General features: G+C 40.8%; 1 pseudogene; it reads left to right on the forward strand.

The window, feature by feature from the left end:
- The first annotated feature begins 259 nt into the window (after nucleotides 1–259).
- Nucleotides 260–1,326, forward strand: LOC137205015 (large ribosomal subunit protein eL21-like; annotated as a pseudogene).
- Nucleotides 1,327–13,093: the final 11,767 nt, after the last annotated feature.

Below are 13,093 nucleotides of genomic sequence, written 5' to 3' on the forward strand. Positions count from 1 at the left end.
AGTGTTGAATTTTAGTCAATATAATCTGCTCTCAGAATTTGTGGTCATTGCTTTGCTACCTCCTAGCATTTACTGCAACTGGTATATAAAGTGTTGGTCTTGGAAATTGTCTTCAGTCAAAGGAGCTACCCTGGAATTCAAATAAAGATCTCTCAGAGTTGATATAGTCGACAGAGAAAATGGAGTCTGCAAGTTGCTAGTTCTAAATCATAGGATGAGTACACGCAGTGGGGTTTAGTGGTTTTAAGCATGAACTTTGAAGTCAGACAGTCCTGAGTTTAAGCCATAGCTCCCCTTCCTTCTTATTTGATGCGTTACTGTGGAAAATTACTTAACCTCTTAAGTCTTAGTTTCCTTGTGCATAAAATAAAGGAGATAATAGTGTGTATAACATGATTGTTGTGATGATTCAATCGGAGTGCTCACTAAACCTTTAGCACGTAAAATGCCCTCAGTAAAATATATTTTTCATTATTATTGTTAGAATCAGTCATAATAATAACTTATATAAATGTCTTGATGACAGTTTATGGGGCAGCCCATTTGTACAAGAAGCACATTTTAAAAAATTATAAAAAAGCGTAAGAACATTGAAGTGAAAATTCAAATAGCATAAATGTGGATGAAACAAAAATGAAAAGACTTATTTGCCCTACAGCCTAACTTTACTTCCCAGAGGAAGCCACTGAGAAATGTTTAAAAATTAATTTTTCTTTTCGTCCGGAACCGCCATCTTCCAGTAATTCGCCAAAATGACCAACACCAAGGGAAAGAGGAGGGGCACCTGCTACACGTTCTCTAGGCCTTTTAGAAAACATGGAGTTGGTCCTTTGGCCACATACATGAGAATCTACAAGAAAGGTGATACTGTAGATATCGAGGGAGTGGGCACTGTTCAAAAAGGAATGCCCCACAAATGTTACCATGGCAAAACTGAGAGAGTCTGCAGTGTTACCCAGCATGCTATTGGCATCCTTGTAAACAAACAAGTTAAGGGAAGATTCTTGCCAAGAGAATTAACGTGCGTATCGATCATATTAAGCACTCTAAGAGCCGAGATAGCTTCCTGAAACGGGTGAAGGAAAATGATCAGAAAAAGAAGGAAGCCAAAGAGAAGGGTACTTGGGTTCAGCTGAAGCACCAGCCTGCTCCACCCAGAGAAGCACACTTCATGAGAACCAATGGAAAGGAGCCTGAACTGTTGGAGCCCATTCCCTATGAATTTATGGCATGATGGGTGTAAAGAAAATAAAAGACCTGGACGGTATAAATGTTTCTCTTAATTGAGTAGAAGTGTGTGTTCCCCTCCCCCAAACACATATTTAAAGCACACACACACACAAAATAAAAAAAATTAATTTTTATGTAAAATGTCTCCCAAACACTCATTAAGGTGGTGTATCAACTTTGAACAGTGTCAGTTGACCCCATGCCATAAAAATTGGTGAATGTAGGTCTGTTTTCACATTTTCTTTCTACCTCCGCCACACTAACTTCATTTGGGTTAATTACATTTTAGTTTTTCTATTGATTGCTTTTATAAGGTTAGATTATACACCTAAGCCCTATTTCTTGATCTGATTTAGACAAAATCATGCTCCCTGTGATTGACATGAGGAAAGTAGCACTCCTATCCTTTCCAATTCCCCTTCCCATATAACCAACTCCCAACTGTCATCACATATATTACTTTTACATTGTCAAGATATATTTATATTCTGTTTGGTAATATATATTTATATCTTACATGTTGGTCTGTAGGTCGATTCTGAAAATGGAAAATAAAGAGTTTTTATAATATTATGATTACATAAATATTTTCTTTGCAAAACCAAATAGTGTGATTGGACTTGTGGAGAAGATATAATCTTAATGTCACAAAACCAGTGTTGTTCATAAAGAATGTTCTAAGCACAAAGCTCAGATGGACTTTTTTTTTTAACACTGTCAATTTTTCAAGATCATGCCACTGTTTATTTAGACCTCATTCTTTTCCATATTTGTTTCTCCTGACACTTTATTTTTCTTTTTTATGCAAGAAAGCATCATATCTTAAGATTGTCCAGCTGCTTAACCGTAATTTTTCTTTAATATAGATTAACCATATTAGGTGCAAGGATACCATATTAGGTTACAAGGGAAATAAACTTTCTCATTTTTTTACGTCTCAAACTATATCTATCTTACCCTCATATTTGATAGGATTCTTGGGTATTGAATTTCAGGTTCAACATTACTTCCTCTGAATTTGAGGCCATTGTTTGGCTGTCTTCTAACATTTAGTGTGACTGATGATAAATCTGATGCCATTCTGTTTCTCATTCCTGTGTATGAAACTTTAGTTGGTTTGTTTCATCCTCAGGAAGGGCTTTTGGAACCTTCTCTTTCCTTGGGATTATTGAATTTCACAAGGATTTGTTCATGTTTTCTGCTTGGCTTTCACTGGGACTCCCATATGAAGACTCATGTCTGTCTTCAGCTCTGGGAGATTTTTTTCAATCATATATTTCATTATTTTATCTCTATTTCTTTTTTCTTTCTGGAACTTTTATGAGATAAATATGTGTTCTTGAGGGTTTATCCTCTATGTATCAACTTTTCTTTCATATTTTCTCTTCTCTTTTGATTGTATGATGTGTGTGATCTTTTTATATTTCTCAGTCATATTTTTAGTTTCCAAGAACAATTTGGTTTCTATTTCCTTTCTTTTTTGCAGGGAGAAGGTTATAATATCATCTCAAATATCTCTGGGAGTACTAAGTAGCTTTCTTTTGTATCAGGTCAGTTGTTTTCTTTGTTTTCTTTGCTCGTCTTGGTCCTTCTCTTTTGGATTCTTGCTGTTCCTCAGATACCGTTAATGCTTGCTTGTCTACTCAGATTCGTGAATAAAGAACAAAGTTCATTGATAAAGGTAGCTGCTGTGGGTTTTCTTTGTGTCATTGTGGTGAGGCACTGATTTTTAAAAGATCTTTTTTGATTGAAAAATTAATGCATACCAAGACTAAAAATTAAAAACAAAAAAGAAGGTATACACCGAAAATCATCAACCTCTCAGAAACCCTCCCAACTGTTAACCACTGTTACTAGTTTCCTTAGTCTCCTTCTATATAGAAAGTATATACAGGAATGTTTATATTTACATAGTCTCTATTTTCACAAAAAATGGTAGTAAGCTGTACCTGTTGTTCTTCACTTTGCTTTAAAAAAACAATTTATTTTGCAGAGTATTTTGCACGTGGATATATTACTTTTCATGGCTACAGAGTTTTACATTGAATAGAAGTGCTGGAATTTATTGAACCATTCTCCTATTGATGGAAAGGAAGTTAGATTCCATCTAATCTTTTGTATTACAAATGTTACTGCACCAAATATCCTTGTATAGACTTGTTGGGGCTTATTTGTAAATATTTTTTATATTTTTTTTTGCGGTACGCGGGCCTCTCACTGCTGTGGCCTCTCCCGTTGCGGAGCACAGGCTCTGGACGTGCAGGCTCAGCGGCCATGGCTCACAGGCCCAGCCGCTCCGTGGCATATGGGATCTTCCCGGACCGGGGCACGAACCCGTGTCCCCTGCATCGGCAAGTGGACTCTCAACCACTGTGCCACCAGGGAAGCTCTGTAAATATTTTTAAAGGAGTTATTTCTGGGTTACAGAGTATGTGTATTTGAAGCATGGATTAAAATTTTTTTTGTTTAATTTAATTTCTTATATAGGTTATAGGTGTTCAACTGGACAAAAATCCAAAGGTACAAAAGGATATAGTAAAAATTAAATCTCTTTCAACCCTTCCTTGTCTTCCTCTGACACCCTCCTCAATCTCAACCAAGACTTTTATCACGTATAGGTGTGTGTGCGTGTGTGTGCGTATGTGTGTTGAGATTATCACATATGGGTATGTGTTTGTGTGTATGTGTGTGTGTTTCCTTCTTAGGTAAATTCCTAGAAGTGGGATAGCTGAGTCAAAGATATGGGAGGCATTTCTTTTTAAAAGTGAGTAAAATTTTTTACTGTGAAAAATATTCATATTTGATTACTTTTAAATGGAGCCATTTGAGTCTTCCCCGCATTTTCCATGAGTCAGGCCCTGGGAGTTCATCCCATGCCTCCTTCACTCACTTCTGCTATTCCCAACCCCACATTCCATCTGGGTGCCAAGGGTTTTTCCAGGGATGCATATTTATCTTCACCAGTATTAGAACAGAGTCGATTCTTGCAGTTTTATATAATCTCTGCTCCTTTCTTTGAGTGTTAGAATCCATGGCAAATGACAATAAAGAAATAGCATTTGGCTCATTTGGTCTCTCTTCAGCACTGTAGACGGTAAGTGGTGCAACTAGATGTTTGCATGACAACATAAAGAGGCCAGTATTTGATGCTGGGCAGCTTTCTGTGCAGAACAGTGTAATTGCTGAAATGCTGTTTGTCTTCCTATCTTTTCATTACTATCATTTTTGTTCAATTCCAGTGCTTTTTACAAGCTTTCATTTCTCTATCTGTGGCCAGTCTTGGTTGGGGTTTCTAATGACACTGATCTGCAGAGAGGCATATACCCCTTATTATAGCACTAAAAGAATCAGAACAGTGTCAAGAAAACATAGCTTTTGCTCTGAAATTCTCAAAGGTAAGTAGTTTGTTTTATTAATTTTCATTGTCTGTGAGTTTAGGTGAACATTGTGGAGATTTACATTGGTAAATAAAGCAAGACTGGGTAGTAGAATGTTAATGAGATTTTAAAATCAGGAGATGTGGGATTGGAAACCATCTCTGCCTCCCAGAAATTGTGTGACCTTGGGAAAAATCAAAGTAATATACCTGTGTCTCCATTTTCTCATCTGTAAATATTCACAGGATTGTTGTGAGGATTAAAGAGATAATGTAAGCAAAGTGCTTTTTCAAGTGCTGTCAAGTGTTATGTAAAATTATAATCGTAATGTTAAAGCGAGACATGGACAGAACTTATTAAAATCAACAAGATTAGTTCTCATTATAATTTCCAACATTGCACATTATGCTAGAGTGTTAGCTTCAGATATGTTGTTTTCTTAGTTTAATGGAAAATATGGAAGGCCATAGGTTTTTGGATGGGGCATCTCATGATTCACATACTTCTAGGCTTTAATGAATGTTGCCAGCAGCCTAATAGGACCAGAGCCCAGGTGTAGTGGGAGACAAGGCCAGAAGGACTGGTGACGATGGACTGGGAAGGGCATGGAATGCCGGCCCCAAGGAGAATGGATCTTAGTTGTTGAGTATTGGAAATCTGTGGGGCTGTCACTTTGGGAGGGTGACGTGGAATATAGAAAGATACCAATAGACAATTAGAGGATGAAAAGTTCTTCAGTGGCAAAAGATCCAGAAACATCCCTGCTTGGAAGTAGCTACATAAGGCAGGAGACTGTTTGGCATGGTCCCAGGTGGAGGCATAGGTCTCCCAAAGTTCCTGTAGAGGGCACTGTGCTGCTGACTCTACTTCTGTGGATGACCATTTGGCCAGGAGTGAGAGGTTCACCTTTGCGTTCTTGGCAGGACTTGTAGCCTCCTGGCCACCTGCCTGACTGTGCTGTAGACTCTGGCTTGGGTCTGCCTACTCACCAGGTGCAAAACTGTTCCAAATCAAGCTCAGCACATCTCTGAGTCTTCTCTCAAGAGACTGGGTGGTGGAGTGACACAGCTCAGCAGACCCAGGCTGTAGGCCTGGCTTAATTTATTCCTGCAGAGTGCAACAAGGGTTTGTAAGAAGGAGGAAACACAATCGTAGAATACAACGGATTGGTTAAGGAAGAGGCTGGGAGCAGGGAGAGCACTGAGGACCGTTGCCATAGGCCAGGCATGGAGTAGCCATGTCTTAAGTTGGAAGGTGTAGTGGGAATGGAGAGGCATAGCCGGATGGCAGAAACAGTGTGAGAGAAGAATCAATATTAGATGACCTAGAAGAATGAATATTAGAAGGGAGAAGCTAGAGGGAGGAGTCCAGGACTATGTCAAGATTTCACACTCCAGCAGGTGGGAGCGTGGAAACATCATCATGGGAAATGGGCAGGAGGAGAAGATGCGGGTAGTGGGGAGAAGAGAAGTGGCAATGTCCACCAGGCGGTTGGAAATGCAGAATTTAAGAGGGTATTCAGAATTAGAGCGATAGAGAACAAATTTGGAAGGTGTCCATTTATAAGCCAAAGGGAAAGCCTTGCTGTGATAGAAGGTTCTACAAATTATATTCCCGTGAAACAAACAGTTTACTTTCACAGAAGAGTTTACTCAGATCATACAAGGTCTGATCTGAGAGAGGATGTTCGGCTCCCGTGCTGGCTCAGCCTTCCTTTAGGCCCGTGCTGCAGGGCACACCTTGGCAGTCAGAAATCATGGTTGAATGCCTATGTGGGGCCACAATGTCTGGCAGACCCTGGAAGCAGCAGTATGCACAAGGTGAGACCCACCAATTTTGAGTAATGACCCACTTACTTAGTCACCATGTATACCAGCGGTGCTCAACTTTGCTGTGCATAAGACTCACCTGTTGAGCTTTTAAAATATCGTGAGGCCAGGCTACAACCCAGATGAAGTACATTCCTCTGCTCCAGGGGACTTTAATACGCATTCAAGGATCAGAAACACAGCCAAATATGCCCTCTGAGTGGGAAGCATTGTTGCTCCTCAAACAATGTCGTCCTGTTGAAAACTGCCCTATGGGACTTCCCTGGTGGCGCAGTGGTTAAGAATCTGCCTGCCTATGCAGGGGACACGGGTTCAAGCCCTGGTCCAGGAAGATCCCACATGCCGCGGAGCAACTAAGTCCGTGCGCCACAACTACTGAATCTGCGCGCTAGAGACTATGAGCCGCAACTACTGAGCCTGCATGCCACAACTACTGAAGCCTGTGTGCCTAGAGCCCGTGCTCTGCAACAAGAGAAGCCACCACAATGAGAAGCGCGTGCACCGCAACGAAGAGTAGCCCCCCGCTCGCTGCAACTAGAGAAAGCCCGTGTGCAGCAACGAAGACCCAATGCAGCCAAAAATAAAAATAATAAATAAATAAATTTACATTAAAAAAAAAGAGAAAACTGCCCTTGTGGAGTTTGTGGTTCAGGCATTCTGTCCAAGTGAACCTCCCCACGCTATACTACAAGGCAGTATAGAAGGATGTGGGAGGTGAGGCGTAAGAAGAGGGACTGGGGAAGAAGTCAAAGAGGAGCCAGGAAAACACCACGGCAAAGTCACCAAGAGAGGGAACTTCAGAAGTGTGAGTTGGTCATCAGTATCTGTCACTGGCGTCAAATGTCATGGCAGTTTAGGGATGGTGGGGACCTAGAAGAAGCCAGAGTGTTGCACTGAGTTTCAGCATATGGTGTTTGGAAACCAGACTGTGAAACAAGTAAGGAGTAGGCCCCTGCGGACATGGAGGAGTGTAGACAGAGGCAACAAAGTGGTGGTGCACGTGCCTCACAAGTGTACTTTGGTTGGCCTTCATGCTGTTGTCCTCCATAGCATTCAGAGAGTTAAAAAAATAGTTTTCAACATTTATAAATTGGGAGGTTTCATATGAAACATAATTTTTGATTTCTGTTGAAAAACTGGGAGACCTGACCCTGCGGGTTCACTTCCTCTTGGCAACAATCGCTTGTCCACCTTAGAAATACCACGCTCTCCCATTCACCACATGGTCCTGTCCCCGATGCTTATCCTTTCCACCCAGCTCATTTCTCTCATTTGCATGACCTCCCTGGCCTCTGTAGGGAAGTGAATTTGGGACTTGTAGGGATGCAGGTGTCTGTCAGGTGGTTTGAAAGGGAGAGGAGGAGCCCAGAGCACCATTGTAGGTGTTAAAGAGAAAACCAAAAGCCCCAAATGGTATCCCTTGGGCTAAAGCCCATACCAAACTTAGATTTAGCACCTGACCTACCGGCAGTTTCAACTTCCACAGGAAAGAAATCAATCAGCCAGTCTGGAATATTCTGGTCAGCACCAACGAGGTAATCTGTCACATGGGCCCTCTCCATTTCCCACACCTGCCCCCCAGAGGAAGAAGAGATCATCTACATGATAGACCTTCACTTTTCCCCAAAAAGAAGGTGACCTGGCCTGAAACAATCCTTTCTTTTCTTTCGCTAATAGCCTCCTTGCCCAACCACCCTGCCTATAAAAACCTGCCGTTTTTCGTACAGCCTTTCAGAGTGCTCTTCTGTTTACAAGATGGGATGCTTCCCAATTCATGAATGGTTGAATAAAGCCAATTAGATCTTCAAATTTACTTGGTTGACTGTTTAGGTGAGGGGGAGAAGTCTGTGTTGAGGCTGTCATCGGGGCGGGCAGCAGGGAATCGGAACAGGTAGAGGGGAAGGTGGAATAAGGGAAGAGCTTCTTGGTGTTAGTCTGGAATAGTAAGAACACAGAAATGGGGGGGAAGAAGAGGATGTGTGAAGATAGAGAATTTGGGGAGGAGAGGAGAGAAGAGGAGAGCCTGTTAGTCTCAGTATCATAAGCTCATCACCGTGAGTTAGGTGGAGGACACAGCATTGGGTCGAAGCAATATGGAGAAGATTTGGAGGAATCATAATAGGAATAATGAGAAGAAACTTAAACTCAGGGTGGGGAGTGGGAAACTGGCCCCGAAAAGTACTCTCAGTACGTAAGGATTTCTGATGACTTACTTAGAAACAGCTTTTCCTTATTGATCTGGAGACAACCGTTTTAAAATAGAAAATTATATTTTGTAGCTTTTGGAGTCATGTTATTTTAAAACTCATCTTTTTGTAATTTATAATTTCAAGGGCAGTAAGGGATAAGTTCCATAGAAACCATTAGCATAATAAAGCTTATTTACATTTTATGGTAACTCGATTGTACATTGCAAAGTTTTCCATTCTGTTACTTTTCCAGTGGTAGCGTCATTTTTATTAAATCATGTAAAGGAATGGTTTAAAAGCACTTCTGCCAAAATATTCAAATGTGTGGTTCAACGACAATATTTCTGTTTGACTGAACCCTTTCAGATAATATAAAAGCAATTTGTTTTTATTGAATGGAACAAATGTTTGTTTCTTAGGGAAATTTTTTTTTTGTTATTTAGGTCTGCTTATTTTTAGAGATGGAAGGGATTATATAAGCTGAAATAGTGTTGCATCAAAATTATCCTTCATCAATTTGTTTTACAGCACTTATTTTTTTTTTGCGGTACGCGGGCCTCTCCCTGCTGTGGCCTCTCCCATTGCGGAGCACAGGCTCCGGACGTGCAGGCTCAGCGGCCATGGCTCACGGGCCCAGCCGCTCCGCGGCATGTGGGATCCTCCCGGACTGGGGCACGAACCCGCGTCCCCTGCATTGGCAGGTGGACTCTCAACCACTGCGCCACCAGGGAAGCCCCTACAGCACTTATTTTTAATTGATGCTGGCAGCTCCTAGGTTACTCATGGGTAAATTTGTTTTGCTGATTTAAGTATTTGGAGATTGTTGCATGGAGTTTGGAGAGCATTACAAATCCTGAGCTTGTATTTGAGGAGGTCATGGCTTATAGAAAAACAGGAGGGTAAAAATTCATAGTGTTTTACTGAAGACTTTATAAGTTAGGCAGAAAATCAATTTTCATTTTAAGAGTTTACATATCTGTCTTTTTTATACTCAGAATTGTGTTACATAACTTTTTGTACCATTTAATTTTCTTCACAAGGAGGGAAAAATTTCTGTGTTTTACAAGGCAGTCTCATAAGTAGTTAACTAAATTATGTAACTTGAGAGATGTTGGGTGTTGGGGTTTGAAGGGGCCAGTCAGTTCATTCCATCTCCCATCTGAGTTTTGAACCAACTGGGAAACAGACCCGGGAAATGAACTGCGAGACTAGAACACAGAAGTAGACGTAGGAATTTTATTATGAATAAAACTGGAGAATGTAGCTTAGATGTGGGGCCAGAATGGGCTTCCTATTCCCCTCCCTTCCAAGTACAGCCACTGAGACCTTTGTGGTGGATGGGTTGGGCCTACAGAGCGATAGTTCTCTGCCATCTTCTTGAAAGACTATGGCCCAACTAACACTGAGTGAGAGGCCACTCACGTATAGCAGCCTTGAGCCCACTGATCCACCCAATGGGGAAAGGTGGACAGAGGCCATCAGACTCTCAGCATGAAGCACAGAAAAATTGCTCCTTCTACTAGAAGCCAGTGAGTAAGGTCCAGATAGCTACAGTTTCTACAGGTAGAGCTACAGTTTCTACAGCTAGAGCAGAAGTTCTTATTTTGTGAGTCAGCAAGAATGTGAGGACATGAAAGGAAGGTTCTGCTCATACTCGGAAACTCCGTTCAAAATACCTCCAGCTAAGTGCCACACTGCACAAAGTTTTACAGTTAGGGATTATTTCTCTGGGCTATTTCTTCTTTTATTCCTGTGATTTATTTAAAATGAATTTGATAGAGAAGGACAGTCATATTTTAAGTCACGAGAAGAACCATACTATGTGTCCGGTAGCTTTTAACACGTTGGGAGAGGGTGACGTAGCATGAGACAAGGAATTGTTTATGCTTTTTTCCTCTTCCTTCCTCCTGTTCTTCTCTACTTCCTTTTCTGGCTGCCACTGATAAGGCAGGTAGCAAATCCACTACCCTCTGTGCCTTTTGCCCAAGCCCAAAGCTCATTTCTGTGCTTGAGTAACTGGGCCATGGCATAGTGAGGCTTTTGCTCTTGCCTGATTAAATAGTTGCCCATTAAAAAAAAAAAAAGGCAAAGATGCTTTTTTCACTTGTGAAAAAAAATGTCACTTTATAAATTTGTTGCCCAAATTTTAGTTGAGAAAACATGATCTGGTGGCTACACCAAGTACTCACAAATGACGCTCAGCTGAGCTCAGACTTATGTTGTCTCCTACCTGGTCTCTTGGCTTCCAGATTAGCCTCCACCGATTCCTCTTCCACAGTTCACCAGGAAAAGCTACCACATTATATGGAAAAGCAAAAGAAGGCTAATTACAAAGTTCATAGTGGATACTTTGGGGTGAGTAAGTTGGAGTGTCAGGGGTGGAGTTGGGAGAGTTCTTACGGTACCATCAAAAGCACTGGCAGAAATTTTAAAATTGGGTGTTAAGTACAAGCATATGCATTTTTATTGGTATTTTTCTACTTTTCACCAATATCATTTATACCTTTTATAAATATTTCATCATTTGAAATTATAAAACTAATTTAAGAAAGAATCCAGATCACTTTTCTTCTTGGCTCTCTGAGGCCTCTGTTCATCAGCTTATAGGAGTATGAATTTAGGAACTTCATATATGCTTAGCACACAAGACTGTGTTAGTCAATACTATGACAGAAATCCAATTCAAATTATTTAAGCTCCCCCCGACCCCCATCCAAAAGAAAAAGAATTTGTTGACTTACATAACAAAGAAGGATATTTGTGCCCTTAACTTTGTTGTTTTTTTTTGTTTGTTTGTTTGTTTTAACATCTTTATTGGGGTATAATTGCTTTACAATGGTGTGTTAGTTTCTGCTTTATAACAAAGTGAATCAGTTATACATATACATATGTTCCCATATCTCTTCCCTCTTGCCTCTCCCTCCCTCCCACCCTCCCTATCCCACCCCTCCAGGCGGTCACAATGTGCCCTTAACTTTGGGTCTGGCCACATCCAAACAATAGTGGGTTCTCTCTTTTCTCTTTCTCTCTCAGCTCTGTTTGTCTGCATTCTGGCTTCAGTTTGTCTTAGTACAGATGGCTTCATCCACCTGGCCAGGGAAGATGAAGCTCACACTGTTCTTCTAACTTGGGATCTTGGAAGAAATAAGCATCTTTCCTGGTAGCCAGGGGTGGCTATGTAATTTTTGGGGCCTCTTGTTCGAAAACCAGGAAAAAGTATCATTAAAGTTACTAAAATGTAGAAGTGTTTTCCTTTCTTCTACATTCTCTCTCAACTTGTCATGGTGTTTTTTTTTTTTTTTTGTCATGGTGTTTTTAAAAAAATTTCTTATTTAATGTATTTCCAAGTAAAGAAAAACTAAAAATTATGTATATAATTCTTACCATTCATATTATGCAATGCCAGTTTTCAATGCATTTAACTCAAAATGGAAGCTCCAAAAGTGCATAATTTTATTTCGTACATGCATATGTGTTTTGTTTTTACTAGATCAGTGGAAATGTTGTAGAAAATGAACTCAACTGTTTTCATTTCACTTCTTGATATGGTTACGTTCTACCAATCTCTTCAGCTTACTGATGAGTAAGGAAGAACTGAAAGGAAAAAGAACCACAGGTTCCTCTCCTTCTATATCATCATTTTCAGTGAGTTTGTCTCATAGAGGGAAGTAACGCATGTAAGAAAGGATATGATGAAGTTCTTTGGTCTTGTTTTGTAAAATGCTGTTAATTTCCTTCTGTACTGGAAGTAAGCTCTGGTTCATATGGAAAGCATGGTCCCTTGGGGTTGTCATTTATTCTGTGTTAAATATACTTACCTTGTACTCACTTTGAATCTCACAGAATTGCCACACATAGTAGGTCCACTGGAGTGCTGTGCTGACAGGCTTCATAAATGCTATACTGAAAATGGAGCGAGTATTTCTTCTGCTCATGTGCACGTCCATTGTGCCATTGGACTTCTCTTATAAAACACAAGTTCAAAGATAAAATTATTAAGAATTTCAAAATGGCAACAACAGAACATTAAACCAAGTGCAGGCCTGTGCTGGGCACAGGGCTGTTGTGACTGAACAGGTCACACACCTGAAGCTGGATCTGCTGACAGCCCTGACGAGGATTCTGATTGGCCCAAACTGGGTTAGGTATGGATCCCTGAGCCTATCCCTTGGTCTAGTGTACGGAGCACTCCGATTTGCCAAGCCTGGCTCACTTGTCCACAGCTGGGGCCAAAAGCAAGGTGTTGTCAGCCTCCCTGGCTAGGAGTAGTAGGGAAGCTCTTCCTCAAAAGACCAACAGTAGGCAGACAACAGATGTTTACAGTGTGGGGCTTTACATCTGTCTGCTTCACTTTCATCTCCTGCCTGTGTTTTAATCCTCAAACACCCCACACTGTTGTCTAAGAAACCTTTTTGTCTTTCCTAAGATATCCCAGGTTCTAGTGTGACTGTGCTTTTGTATACGCTAT

This window comes from Pseudorca crassidens, chromosome 13 (assembly GCF_039906515.1).
Source record: "Pseudorca crassidens isolate mPseCra1 chromosome 13, mPseCra1.hap1, whole genome shotgun sequence".
Classification (NCBI taxonomy): Eukaryota; Metazoa; Chordata; class Mammalia; order Artiodactyla; family Delphinidae; genus Pseudorca; species Pseudorca crassidens.